Raw genomic sequence first — 14,429 nt, 5'->3', positions numbered from 1 at the left:
CCAGTCCTTTGTGCCTGAGCAAGCTAGCTACAATGAAATATTTGATGCTACAGTAAAAGCTTCCAAACTACGGTGACGTTGACTGTCTGCTAATTCCTGATCCTTGAAATGAGACATCAAATTTTCCTGGTAACATTTTGATATAGAACAAGACTTTGTTACTGCTGTGGTTGTTCTCTTTTTGTGGGGGGAGGAGCAAAGAGAGAGGACAGTTTGTGTGGCCGCAAAATGCATCCAGCTCTGACTCCTGGGTTTTCCACATCTCTGCCATCAGGCCTGGTGATCAACACATTAAGTTTCTCCATTTTGTCATATAGTCTCCATTTGGGATGATCTCCCTGATAGGTGCAGCCCCCACCCTGGACAGTTCCACCCGTGCCATGTCTATGGAGTGGGCATTCAGGAAGACAAAAGCCATGTTATTACTGCTCTGAATTCTTATCCACTGGAGACTGGATTGTAGTCCTGGTGGCCCAGTGGCTAAGAGAGCTCGGCTGCTAACCAGAAGCTTGGCAGTTCGAATCCACCAGCTGCTCCTTGGAAACCCTATGGGGCAGTTCTACTCTGTCCTGTTGAGTCTCTATGAGTCAGAATCACCTTGACAGCAATGGATTTGGTTTGGTTTGTTTTGGAGGTTGAAGTCAAGTCATCTAGTCACTGTCACTCTACACATGCCTTTAAGAAGCTTGAGTACTTGGGATAAATTCCACTTCCGATGGCACAAGAATGTCCACACATTCATTTACATATTTATAACTGCATGTGTCTGTGTAGGGGTGTACACTTGCATTCTTAACTACCAAGGTAGTGAGGAGAATCTTTGAACATATCCTAAGAATGACGCACTTCAAAGAAATTAGGTCTAAGCACAATAATTGGCTAATGGTAAGACTAAGATTGCATATATAAATAACAATCATGTTAGGTACAATTTAAAAAGGCATTTTATTCTGAAACCATACATTTTTAAGAAAGGAAAACAAACATGACAAAGTGATGTTAAGTTTGGATGGTAGGGAAAAGGATAAGACCTTTAGAAAGAAACACATTTTGTGCTATAAAATCAATGAGTGTTGAACCTTAAAAAAAAAAAAAAAAATCAAGTAAATATGAGATTATTTATTGATTTGTCTGGGCTTTTTTTGTTTGTTTTTGTTTTTTTCTTCCTACCACTGTTCACTTTTGAGCTGTAATCAGATGCACTTATATGGTTCTCTATATCAGTCTACAGGTTAAAAAAAAAAAAAGTGCTACCACATACATGTGTTTCTGTTTGACTTTTTGGTATAATTTAATCAGTCCTAACTTGTATATTCCCTTAGTTTTCTCCAAAAAGTCTATGCTATAATAATTATCCATCATAGAAAATTCTGTCAGTGACTGTGGTTTTCAATCCATACCTTCTACCCTCCTTTCCCCCCTTCACCTTTTTAATCAAAGAATAAAAACCAAAGTATTTAGGATTAGCAAGAAGTAACTTCACCAAAGCCATATTAATTAGCTGTAATTTTGATTACCACTTTTTTTTTTTTCTTTCATTCGTCTCTTCATTTGACAAATATTTTACTACAAGCATGGTGGAAATGCTGGTGGCATAGTGGTTACGAGCTACGACTGCTAACCAAAAGGTCAGCAGTTTGAATCCACCAGGTGCTTCTTGGAAACTCTACAAGGCAGTTCTACTCTGTCTTATATGGTTGCTGTGAGTCGGAATTGACTTGATGGTGACCAGTTTGTTTTTTTCGTTTGTGTCTTTTAACGAACACGGTACCATGTTATGTTCTTGGGAAGAATATGGTCTAAGAATCATTATTTGCTGAGAAGGCAAAGATGCATAATACATATTCCTTGTCCCCAAGAAGCCCAGAGTCGGACAAATTGATGATTGTATTACAATATGCTACAAAATACAGGGATGCTTAAAGGTTTTATGGAGCAGTCTTGATTTACTCTTAAAACATTGAAAGTCTGTGATATTCTGGGGTATCATTCCTCATTGTGCCTAGATTCTGATGGAGGAGGGAGCCACATGAAGGGGTAATTACAGTGACGTGGGGTGAGTGCCAGGGCAGGGCTCCTTGCAGTGTGCTGGAGCCATCATAGGCACTCTTGCTTGACCCAGCCTTGGGGACATTAACTCTGCTGCTCCATGTTCTCATGAAGCTCTGTCCTCCCTAAACCCATGGCCCTATCTACCTTGCACAGGCCATATCCCTAAGTTTCAAAGTCATCCCTTTCCGTTTTACAGATCCGAGTAGCACAAGCCCCTACTCTGAATCAAACCACTGACAAGACAGAATACAGCTGCTAAATGGGCCCAACCAGAGATTTCAATGCAATGCCTTAGAAGCACCTACTATCTTGCTTCTTTGTGTCACACGTGTGCTAAAACTGAAAACCACTCCAGTTTTTCCCTTAGGAGTGGCCGAACCATGCCTCACGAGGGCAGATGGAGCAGAGAAATAGTCCATTCGTGCCCACGTGCTTGAAAGGAAGGACAGAAGGAAGGAGGCATTGTGGCAATACAAGAAGGAAGGAGGTCAGCGAGATTCCTGCCTAAGCACTTACATTTAGGAAAGGAGCTTGAAATGGTTATCTGTAAAAATGGCAAAGATCTGCCTGGGTGAGGGAAGCAGTGAGAGTTTGCCTCTGAAAGCAGGGGCAGCCAGCAAACTACAGCCCGCACAGAAGGGTCTTTATTTCACAGAAGGCCGCTAATAATCTAGTATAACAGAAGCCTATTTGATGGAGAGAGAGGGAATGTGGCAGGGGGCAGGAAAAAAATCCTACAAAGAATTCAAACTGAATTTTAGTAATAGAGAACTAATGTACTGAAAAAATAAGCTTGCTGATAACAGCAAAGACAGTGCCAAGAAATAGATGAGATTTACTGCCAGGTTAACACATAAATCAGAATTCTGCAATTATGCAAATGAGAAAGCCAGAAACGTTATTTCATTTCCATCTGATTCTAGATTAAAAGGTCTAATTTTAAAAAATAGAAAAAAGATTTTAAGAAAGTGTGAGGTGATGAATTGTGCAAAATGAAGATCCCAATCTCACTCAGGAAAAGGAAGATTTTTTTTTTTTTTTTAATATGTCTATTACTTATATGGAAACCTTAGTGGCATAGTGATTAACAGCTACGGCTGCTAACCAAAGGTTTCGTAGTTCGAATCCACCAGGCTCTCTTTGGAAACCGTATGCGGCCGCTCTACTCTGTCCTATAGGGCCACTGTGAGTGGGAATCGACTCGATGGCAATCGGTTTGGTTTTGGGTTTATTACATATATAACATATATATGAATACATATTTTGCTATAAATATATTCACAACAGTATTTGTACATATTCAGGGCAATCTTTTTCTACACTCTATACTCTGACATTTTAGCACAACTCTTTGAGGTAGGTAAGGCAGATATAATTATCTCCATTTTAAAGTGAGGATTAGTTTAATGTCATAATTGATTAAAACAAAGGCTTCTTATTTATTAAAGGACAGTTAATTACACTAAATTCATATTCCTGGAAATGCAAGATGACACACTGCATTGAAAGGAATGGGTAGGTCAGATGGGGTTAGAAGTCAAATTTAGACAAAACAATTTGCATTAACATTAATGGACATAGGTTCATAGGACTGGCATGGAGCTGCTACAGAAAAAAACGGGCCCTTACCTTGGCTTTAGGCAAAAATACGTTAAGAAACATAACATTAATAAAGTGATTGTATGTATCTTTCATGGTTGCATAGCCTATAGCAAAGTAGAATATTTCATCCCAAGTTGCCCCAGTGTTCCCTGAAGAACTAAGGATTAAAAGATTTTTATCCTGGTTGTTGGCATATGGACAAGCAGATGGATGGACGTAAGAATTCTGTAAGACACACCAAGCTGATGCCAAATATGTTGAAAATTACATAAAACAGAGACCAAATGCCACCAAGCAAGTGTTTGAAAGCATGAACACTTTCAATACTGTTGAAAAGGAAGACATGAAAATGTATTTTTAGAACAGCTAAAATACTAACCCACAAAAAAGGCATTTGGTTTACTATACTGAGAAGAAAGGTGAGTCAATTGAGCCATCAGACATAGATCCAAGACCGTTGCCCCAAGTAAGGTAAGAACGTTTAGGGCATAATCATAGCCTTGGTTGCTGACTGTCATTTAGAGGTGGCCAAATATGCAAAATCCAGCCCAGCTCCACAGGTAGATCCTAGGCCAGGTGAACAATTCATCTAATTTTTTATGATACACTTTTTGATATTAGGTTTTGCTCTCACAGTCACAGAACACAAAATTACACTCTGCAGTCTTTAAAATAGAACGAACTATTTGTTTTTGTTTTTTATGGACAACTTTGCCTTCTATTTCGATAACATTAATTAGAATACAGCAGGATCATGCCCATTGATTCAGAAATCATGGGAAAATTTGTGGCATTCAGTAAGTACCAATAAAGCAGGTACAAACATTTTAAAGAGCATAAATCATCAAGTAATTTTATGTGCAATGCTCATTCTTAGGACCTCTTCTCTTTCTTTCCTGCTTGGTGATCCCTTCTAGTCTCTTAACTTTAAAACCCTCCATTTTGTTGCTGACCCCAATGTATATCTCTAGCCCAAAACTCTCTTGAACTACAAGGTCACACATCAGTTACCAACTTGAAAATTCCACTTGGATGTCTAATCTGTGTCTGAACATTGACACACACAAAACCAGATTCCTGATGGTGCCCTGATACCAACCCACCCCTAGTACAGTCTTCCCCTGCTCCTTGAAAAATAAATTTATTCTTCCAGTTGCTTAGGGAGTCATCACAGGGTTCTCATTGACTCGCCTTTTTCCTATACCTTATGTACTATCAGCAAACCCTATCAACCCTATTTTCTGAATATATCCAAAATCTCACCACTCCTGGCCATCTGGTCTAAAATAGCATCATCTTTAGCTAAACCATTGTAATAAGCTTTGAAATTATAATAGTCTTCTATATTAAAATTTTAACCGTTGAGCTCCTCCTATCTGTTTTCCACAAAAAAGAAAAAGGATAGTTTATTTAATATCTACCAGATTATGTGACTCATCTGCTCAAGCCCTGTTGACTTCCCATTACTCATGACTTCACATGACCTGTTCAGTACAATGCCTTTGACTCCATCACCATGTTCCCACCTCGCTCTATTCCAACCTGCCGTATTGCTGATCTTCAAATAAGTGATTTTGCTACTGCAAAAGTTCTTTCAATTTGCCGTTGTTTCTCTGCAAGTCATTTCTGGCCGATACTCATATAGCTCCTCCTTAGCTTTCTTGAGGTCTTTGTTCAAATGTCAGCTTATCATAGAAGTCTTCACTGACTACTTAGATACATAACTCACCCTCACCACCAGCAGCTGCACTTTCTAGACTGTTTTCTGTGATTTTTGGGAAACCCTGGTGGTGTAGTGGTAAAGTGCTATGGCTGCTAACAAAAAGGTCAGCAGTTCAAATCTACCAGGTGCTCCTTGGAAACCCTATAGGGCAGTTCTCCTCTGTCCTACAGGGCTGCTATGAGTTGGAATTGACTCCATGGCAATGGGTTTTGTTTATTTTGGGTTTAATAACAGATTTTACCACCTGGTATACACACATGCACGTGAACACACACACACTCACACACATGTATTTCAACCTTTTTTTTTGCCTATATTCTTCCCAAGAGTGTAGTAGATTCTATAAAAGCACAGCATTACCTATTTTCCTGGCTCATGTATTTCTGATACCAAACTCTGTTCCTGGCAAGTAGCAAGTGTAGTAATAATACACTGTCTCCTCATTTAATCCTCCCAACAGTTCACTGTGGTAAGGGCCATTGTGCACATTTTACATAGGAAGGTGCTTATTACAAAGAGATCAATCACTTGGCTAAGGTCCTACAGTGGTAATGGTCAGTGCTAAAATGTAAAAACAAGCAGTGTATTCGGGCTCCTAACTGCCTCACTACTGCCCAAGATGCAGTTGGTGAACGAAATGGAGGAAAGAATAAATGAATTAACAAAACAATAAGTCCATTTCAGGTGTATTTATTTCTAAGTTGAATTTACCATCTTTTGCTCACATAGAAGACTTGCATCATTTGTTATTAAACTGATTGTAATATGAAGAATTAGTATTCTTTTTAACTTACAAAACTAAATAGACTAAGGCAGAGATCAATCTAAACAAGAAAGCAGCCTAGAGTATGTACTAGATTGAAGAAATAGAGTAAAAAATACAGACTCCACTCTTTTATCGGGTTATTTTTCTGCTGTGGTTTAGGAGGCAGGTCACCAAGACTTTGAGACTCAGGTTTTGCATTGTTATATCCATGTAAGCATATCTTTCCCGGGGCACTGAAAGAATCAAAATGGATAGCAAATATAACAGCAATTTGAAAATGGCTAAATATTATTAAAATAATGGACAACCCTCATGCAATATAATTCATTCTTGTAAGTATTTGAAACAGTTAAATATTTATCAGGGAATTCATAAGGAAGTAGTTTTAGCGTAAATAACCTTATTGTTGTAATAAGAAACCACATCCAATCAAAGACACATGCAAATTAACGTGCCTCTGACAAGTTTTGCTTTCCCTTCAGGCTAAAAAATAACCCCACCGCCCTAATGGGATTGACTTCACGCACCTGATGGCTCCATTAGCCTTTTTTTTTTCTTTCTTTCTAAAAATGAGTGGAACTCATGGACAAATAAAATCAAATGAAGAAAGGGACCATTGACCTGATTGCAGCTTGACAACTGTGACAAAGAACACCTTCCACTAGCAGACCCGAGCTGCAGTTTTCGCCTCAGGAGGACTTCAAGGCTGTCACTTTGACTTAATTGTTTCTTTGGGGAGTAAGAACTGATAGTTGACCATGATTTGTGTTAATTTTCGATAAAGTTACTGTCGAGGGTATTTAAGCTGAAACATCTGCCTGACAGTTTTATTGTCACCAGTGTGTGTGATGCTAATTAAGAAATAAAAAAGAGATTCCCTCAGATTTTGCGTTTCTCTGCTTTCTTTGGCAGGTGAAATTCTAAGCCTTGCAACAATCAAGCCAAGCCTGCTAGTACGTCTTTTTTTTTTTTTTTTTAACAGCTAACCATTTCCTCGATTAGTCCTGGCAATTTAAAAAGTGTTCATTGTCACTTCCCTTGCTTACAATGTCAGCCTGTTGGAATTGTGTGTTTTGTCCTTATTTTGTTATCATTCCCTAAAGCCCTTATACTGAACCAGAAAGAGAATTTTCTAGATTTATATTCTAAATTACTGTGCACCAAGGCAGCAAAAAAAATCAATTAAGAGATTCACACAAAAACAAAGTGTGTTTTTTAAAAATCTATTTTGGGAAAAAAAGGAAAATTTTAAATTGCTTATTATTGGAAACCTGGTGACTGCACAGTGGTAAAGTGCTACGGCTGCTAACCAAAGGGTAAAAAAAAGGCAGTTCAAATCCACCAGGCGCTCCTTGGAAACTCTATGGGGCAGTTCTACCCCGTCCTATAAGGTCACTGTGAGTCGGAAGCGACTCAATGGCACTGGGTTTGGTTTTTTTGGTTTGGTTTTTAAAATATTAACATGTACAGAGGAATAGTCCACCATACAGTGAGAGAAAGAAAGAGAGAGATAGTAGATGAGAAACATAGAGGAACAAAATATATCTAGTAGATTTAGAAGTATCTCTCTGGGGTTGCAGCAATTAGTTTACCTAGGTAATTTTTTGTTTTTATTGTTTAACAAATCGACAGTCACAGCTTTGCTTTGTTGATTTGCATATATTTACAGTTTTCTGACTGCACCAAATTGCAAACTCTTGTAGGATTGATTGTATATAAAAAAGTTATAGAAACCTATCTTAGTTGAAACCTTTGAATAGATGTGGTTACAGCAATGTCATGACTAATGTTGGAATAGAATCAATATGAGAGTTAGATTTGTCTTAGAACAAAAAGTTTCAAAGTAAAATCAAGATAATAAAATGTTCAAACGTCAACTAAATATTATAGAAATTCTCATCCTAAATAGTTTTTTTAAAAATTATACACCTCTAGCTCTCCTTTTTGTTTGCTGAAGGTGAAGACTTGAAGCACTTACTGATTAAGGTCAAAGACTACAGTCTTCAATATGGATTACAGCTCAACATAAAGAAAACAAAAATCCTCACAACTGGACCAATAAAAAAATAAAATAAAATAAGCAACATCATAATAAACGGAGAAAAGATTGAAGTTGTCAAAGATTTCATTTTACTTGGATCCATAATCAACATCCATGGAAAGAGCAGTCAAGAAATCAAAAGACACATTACTTTGCGCAAATCTGCTGCAAAAGACCTCTTTCAAGTGTTAAAATGGGAGGAAGCCACTTTGAGGACTAAGGTGGGTCTGATCCAAGCCATGGTGTTCTAAATCACCTCATATGCATGTGAAAGCTGGGTGTGGAATGGGGAAGACTGAAGAAAAATTGATGCATTGGAATTATGGTGTTGGTGAAGAATACTGAATATACAATAGACTGCCAAAAGAATGAACAAATCTGTCTTGGAAGAAGTATAGCCAGAATGCTCCTTAGAAGCAAGGCTGGTGAGATTATATCTCACATATTTTGGACATGTTATCAGGAGGGACCTTGGTAAAGTGGACAGTTAGTGAAAGAGAGGAAGACCCTCATGATGGGCTCAAACATAGCAGCGATTGTGAGGATAGTGCCGGTTGGGCAGTGTTTAGTTCTGTTGTACATAGGGTCCCTATGATTCTGAACTGACTCGGTGGCATCCAGTAACAGCAAAAATTATCACCTTTCATTCAATTATGTTGTGTGTGATTCAAGGACTCTTTCAAGTTGCACTTCTTAGAAAATAATAAAGTCCTTATACAATGAAATGTTCAAATAATCAGCAGATACTTTTGTAACATGAATGTAATGCCTTTAAAACTTAGCTGTTGACTGCCAGGCAGCTACACAGCATGATAACAATATTTTGCCCATCCAGCTGATATCCAAATGACCAAATTCCATTTTGTGACATGAATTTAAAGCGAGGGTAAAGGGCAGTCAGGATATTGCACACGAAGGTTTTTTGGAAGTCAGACATCAAGAAAAAATTGCATATAAAAGAGGGGAAAATCGCTCTTTCCCTAATACGTGTTGCAGAAAAAGCAACTCCAATTCACACCTACAAAGAAACACAGGTGGTGTTGGTTTTACAACTCAGTTCTTTCATAAGCAATCAATTCAGCTTAAATTCTGTGACACGTTCTTCCTGTAATGAAAACAACACAGTTCAAACTTTTACAAACAGCCTGCATCATTTTCAGAGTCCATTGCATATTTCTAGAAATGACAGGTTGCTATCATAATAAGTGAACCCTGGTGGCGTAGTGCTTAAGAGCTACAGCTGTTAACCAAAAGATCAGTAGTTCAAATCCACCAGGCACTTCTTGGAAGCCCTATGGGGCAGTTTTACTCTGTCCTTCAGGGTCCCTATGAGTGTCAGAATCGACCTGACAGCAACGGGTTTTTGGGTTTATCATAATAAGCAATGCCTAAACTAATTTTTTTTAATAGATCATTGATTTTAAATGAACACGTAGAATTTTATTTAAAGAATGTACACCGATCTCATTATAAAATGTTTTTCACTCTTTGTAGATTTTTTTTCCCCATAGACAAGGCAAAGATGAGTGCCTTATTTCTTTAGAACTCTTTCTTGCATAACATGGATTGACGCAATAGACCCAACAATGGGCCCAAATATTTAAAAAAAAAAGTATGGAAATGGCACAGGACCACGCAGTGTCTTTTGACATACATAAGGTTGCCATGAGTAGGAGCTGGCACGAAGGCAGCTAACAACATTTCTCAGGTGCACAATTTTTAAGTTAAATATCTGCACCTTTTTAAGTTTTTTATACATAGTTCTAAATCGTCTTATAGAAAGATTCATCCGTTCTCTCATTACTATAGCATGAAAATTATCATTTTTTCACCTTATTACCAAGATTAGAGTTTACTACATTTTAAAATGTTTACTATTTTGGCAAGGAAAAGATGTAATTCATTTTAGTGCAATTTACATATCTTTTATTTATGAGTGAATTTAGACGTTTTTTCATCTTTGGCAGCTTTTATTGTCTTATTTTTCAGATGACCTGTTTACGTTACTTATCTATTTTTGTTTTATGACATTTTATGATTGATTGATTGATTTGTATGCCTACTTTTCCTTTTAATTAGAATAACTATTTTATATTATTTAGCTTATTTTCTCTTTTTTAAAAAAAATATTCAATATTTGTGACACATGGAAAACTACTTTTACATTTCTCGTTCAATGCTGACTTTTCCTAATATTAACAAGTTGGAAAATTTGATGAAAGTGAAGGTCTTTTTTCTCAGGGGGAAAAAAAAAAAAAAACACCTCCAAGACATGGCCTACAAATGTAAGAGTTACGAGCCACCGGAAACTCATTAATGGAGTATGTACGGAAACAGGAATCTCCTCATCTCGTTCCTTCAAAACCAGGCCTCCAACACCCTTCACCCAGGCACGCCTTTGTAAACATCGTCTTTATATTTTCTAGTTCTTTAATTATGTTATTCAATTCCATATGCCCATTTATAGAGAATGCTATTGTTATTGTTTTATAATGTGAATAGTTGTCACTGTTTTCTACATGTTAACCAGATAACCTAACTTCATTCAACCAACGTTTCGTTTTATCACTGAGAAGAAAATCTTTGTGTATATGTGTGTGAGGGTCATAAATCTATTACCCTTCATATAAGTTTTTAAAATTTTCCCATGTTTGAGAACATTTTAATATTTTTTTTCAATCTGTGACATAGCAAACAAGTAGTAACATAAATAAGATGATCAAGAATTGGAATAATGTAATTGACAGGCTTTATTTTAGAGTTATGTATGAAAATGTCTGCAAGACAATAAATAAACCTTTCTTAAGTGTTCATAGAACATTTATGAACTCTAAATGAAAATTAAATACAATAAACTACAAAGCTAGTAAGTATAAAGGTCATATTATCTGACAATGCAACAATAACCATAATTTAATTTCAGTAGTAAAAAGAACTCATAAATTAAAAATATAAACACAAAAACACTGTCTTTCATAACTCTTGCATCAAAAAGAAAGTGAAAAGTATCATTTCTTAGACCATAATGAAAACAATATAACCTATGAAACATAAAGCTATAACAAAGCCAGATTCATTCTGGAAAGTCTACACAATGGTATATAGTGAGGTATCAAATCATGTAGCAATACAATATTAAATGACATGAGAAAGTTGCCGTGCTAAAACCAGTTACGAACAATAGTTACAGCAATGGTCCAATTTTTGGCAAATTAATAATCTAAAGAAAAAATTACTGCAGAATCATTTACCAAATAAATAAGGATTTTCCTTGAGATGACAGATAATTCTCTTTCTTTTTCGTCAAGAATATATTTGGAATTTCTTTTCTACAAATGATGCCTTCAAATAAGTTAAATAAATATGGGTTTATGAGGAATAATTAATTCTGTAGCAGTGTGTACACGTGTGTGCATGTATCTATGTTTGCGTACATGTGGGATTTGTGATAAAAGATACGATAAAAGAATAAAAAATGTTAACCTCTGTAGGGAAAGCCCACAGGACTTTTCCATAGATATGGGAAATAGGTAGGGGACAAAAACAAGAGCAAAAGAACAAGAGGGAAATGGAGAGGGAGGTAGATTAACAGACCACATACTGCAACCTTTAGCATCATGTACAATTCTAGAAAACCTACTGAGAATCCAGAGGCAATTCAGAGAAAATCAAGAACCAGTGTAAAAAATAATAAAAGTACTTAGTGAGATTCATCTTCAAAATTCTAGATGATATAATGGAGAAGCATGCCCATGGCAAAAAAGAACGGATTTCTGAATAAGAATTACCCTCTCTAGGTCTTAAGGAAGTCTTAAGAGGAAATGTGGCGAGGTAATGGCCCTTATCTTCCTCTGTAGAGGTGAAACTTTATTCCCATCTCTTTGTAAGTTCAAATGGACATAACATGTCCCCTTTAAAAAAAAAAAAAAACAAAAAAAGCTATATATTGTAAGATGCAGCCATGTCTGTTTCACCCAGGTGCTTTAAGTGATAAAAATGCCCTGTTACCCTTTCAACAACCACATGAGGTAGGTATTGTTAACTCCGTCTTAACGAATGATGAAATCGGGCTTGAAGATATTCCCTATGTTCTTCAAGCTTTCATAAAATTTTAATTGTGGGAGGCGGAGCCAAGATGGCGGACTAGGCAGACGCTACCTCGGATCCCTCTTACAACAAAGACACGGAAAAACAAGTGAATCGATCACATACATAACAATCTACGAACCCTGAACAACAAACACAGATTTAGAGACGGAGAACGAACTAATACGGGGAAGCAGCGATTGTTTCCAGAGCCTGGAGCCAGCATACCAGTCAGGTACGGCACAAGCACAGAGACCTGCTCCACCCCCCTGAACTAACCCCGGGAGGGGGACTGGCCGGTTCCACGGGCGGCGTGGGACGCAGCCGTTAGGAGAAGTCCCCGGGAGGCGGTGACTGATCTTGGAGCAGAAGGAGCAGCACCCGAGCCGGGGAACCGTCCCACAGGGATTTGGACTGCACGCAGGTACGCCATAAACACGGAGAGTTGCTCCACCCCCTGAACTAACCCCGGGAAGGTGACCATCCGGGTCGCGCGGGCGGCGTGGGACGCAGCCGGTAGGAGAAGTCCCCGGGAGGCAGCGACTGGTATTGGAGCGGGGAGAACAGCGTTCCAGCCGGGACACTCGGTCGCGGCACAAGCACGGGGAGCTACTCCACCCATCTGAACTAACCCCGGGAGGGGGCCCACCTGGTTCACGGGGGCGGCACGGCCACGCGGCTGAAGGGACGAGAAGTCCCCGGGAGGCAGCGACTGATTTTGGAGTCGAGAGTGCACCGTCCCAGTAGGGGAGCCTTGACGCTGGGCGTGGGGCTGGAAGCGGAGGATCTGACCGTGACTCCAGCGGGCCAGACCCCCCGGGGGCAATCTCCACACAGACAGCACACATAGGCGACGCGCCCGCGGGAATCTCAGATATAATAGTCTTTCCAAGCAAGACAAGCAACTCTGGCTATATTCTGAGGTGCTACTCTCCTATCTCTCTCTTCCCTCCCCCACCCTCCCCAGGCGGCTTCATTAACATCTGAATAGCCTGAGCCAGAGGGAGAACTCTGATAGGGATCTGACTGCAGTTTTTTTTTAGCGGATTTTCTGGAAAAACTAGTTTCCCAGTGATGGCTCGGAGACAACAATCCATATCAAACCACTTAAAGAAGCAGACCGTGACAGCTTCTCCAACTCCCCAAACAAAAGAATCAAAATCTTTCCCAAATGAAGATACAATTTTGGAATTATCAGATACAGAATATAAAAAACTAATTTACAGAATGCTTAATGATATCACAAATGAAATTAGGATATCTGCAGAAAAAGCCAAGGAACACACTGATAAAACTGTTGAAGAACTCAAAAAGATTATTCAAGAACATACTGGAAAAATTAATAAGTTGCAAGAATCCATAGAGAGACAACATGTAGAAATCCAAAAGATTAACAATAAAATAACAGAATTAGACAACACACTAGGAAGTCAGAGGAGCAGACTCGAGCAATTAGAATGCAGACTGGGACATCTGGAGGACCAGGGAATCAACACCAACATAGCTGAAAAAAAATCAGATAAAAGAATTAAAAAAAATGAAGAAACCCTAAGAATTATGTGGGACTCTATCAAGAAGGATAACCTGCGGGTGATTGGAGTCCCAGAACAGGGAGGGGGGACAGAAAACACAGAGAAAATAGTTGAAGAACTTCTGACAGAAAACTTCCCTGACATCATGAAAGACGAAAGGATATCTATCCAAGATGCTCTTCGAACCCCATTTAAGATTGATCCAAAAAGAAAAACACCAAGACATATTATCATCAAACTCACCAAAACCAAAGATAAACAGAAAATTTTAAAAGCAGCCAGGGAGAAAAGAAAGGTTTCCTTCAAGGGAGAATCAATAAGAATATGTTCTGACTACTCAGCAGAAACCATGCAGGCAAGAAGGGAATGGGACGACATATACAGAACACTGAAGGAGAAGAACTGCCAACCAAGGATCATATATCCAGCAAAACTCTCTCTGAAATATGAAGGCGAAATTAAGATATTTACAGACAAACACAAGTTTAGAGAATTTGCAAAAACCAAACCAAAGCTACAAGAAATACTAAAGGATATTGTTTGGTCAGAGAACCAATAATATCAGATATCAGCACAACACAAGGTCACAAAACAGAACGTCCTGACATCAACTCAAATAGGGAAATC

Source organism: Elephas maximus, chromosome 17, assembly GCF_024166365.1.
Source record: "Elephas maximus indicus isolate mEleMax1 chromosome 17, mEleMax1 primary haplotype, whole genome shotgun sequence".
NCBI classification, from domain to species: domain Eukaryota; kingdom Metazoa; phylum Chordata; class Mammalia; order Proboscidea; family Elephantidae; genus Elephas; species Elephas maximus.
The sequence above is the reverse complement of the archived record's forward strand: the minus strand, read 5'-3'. Positions refer to the sequence as shown.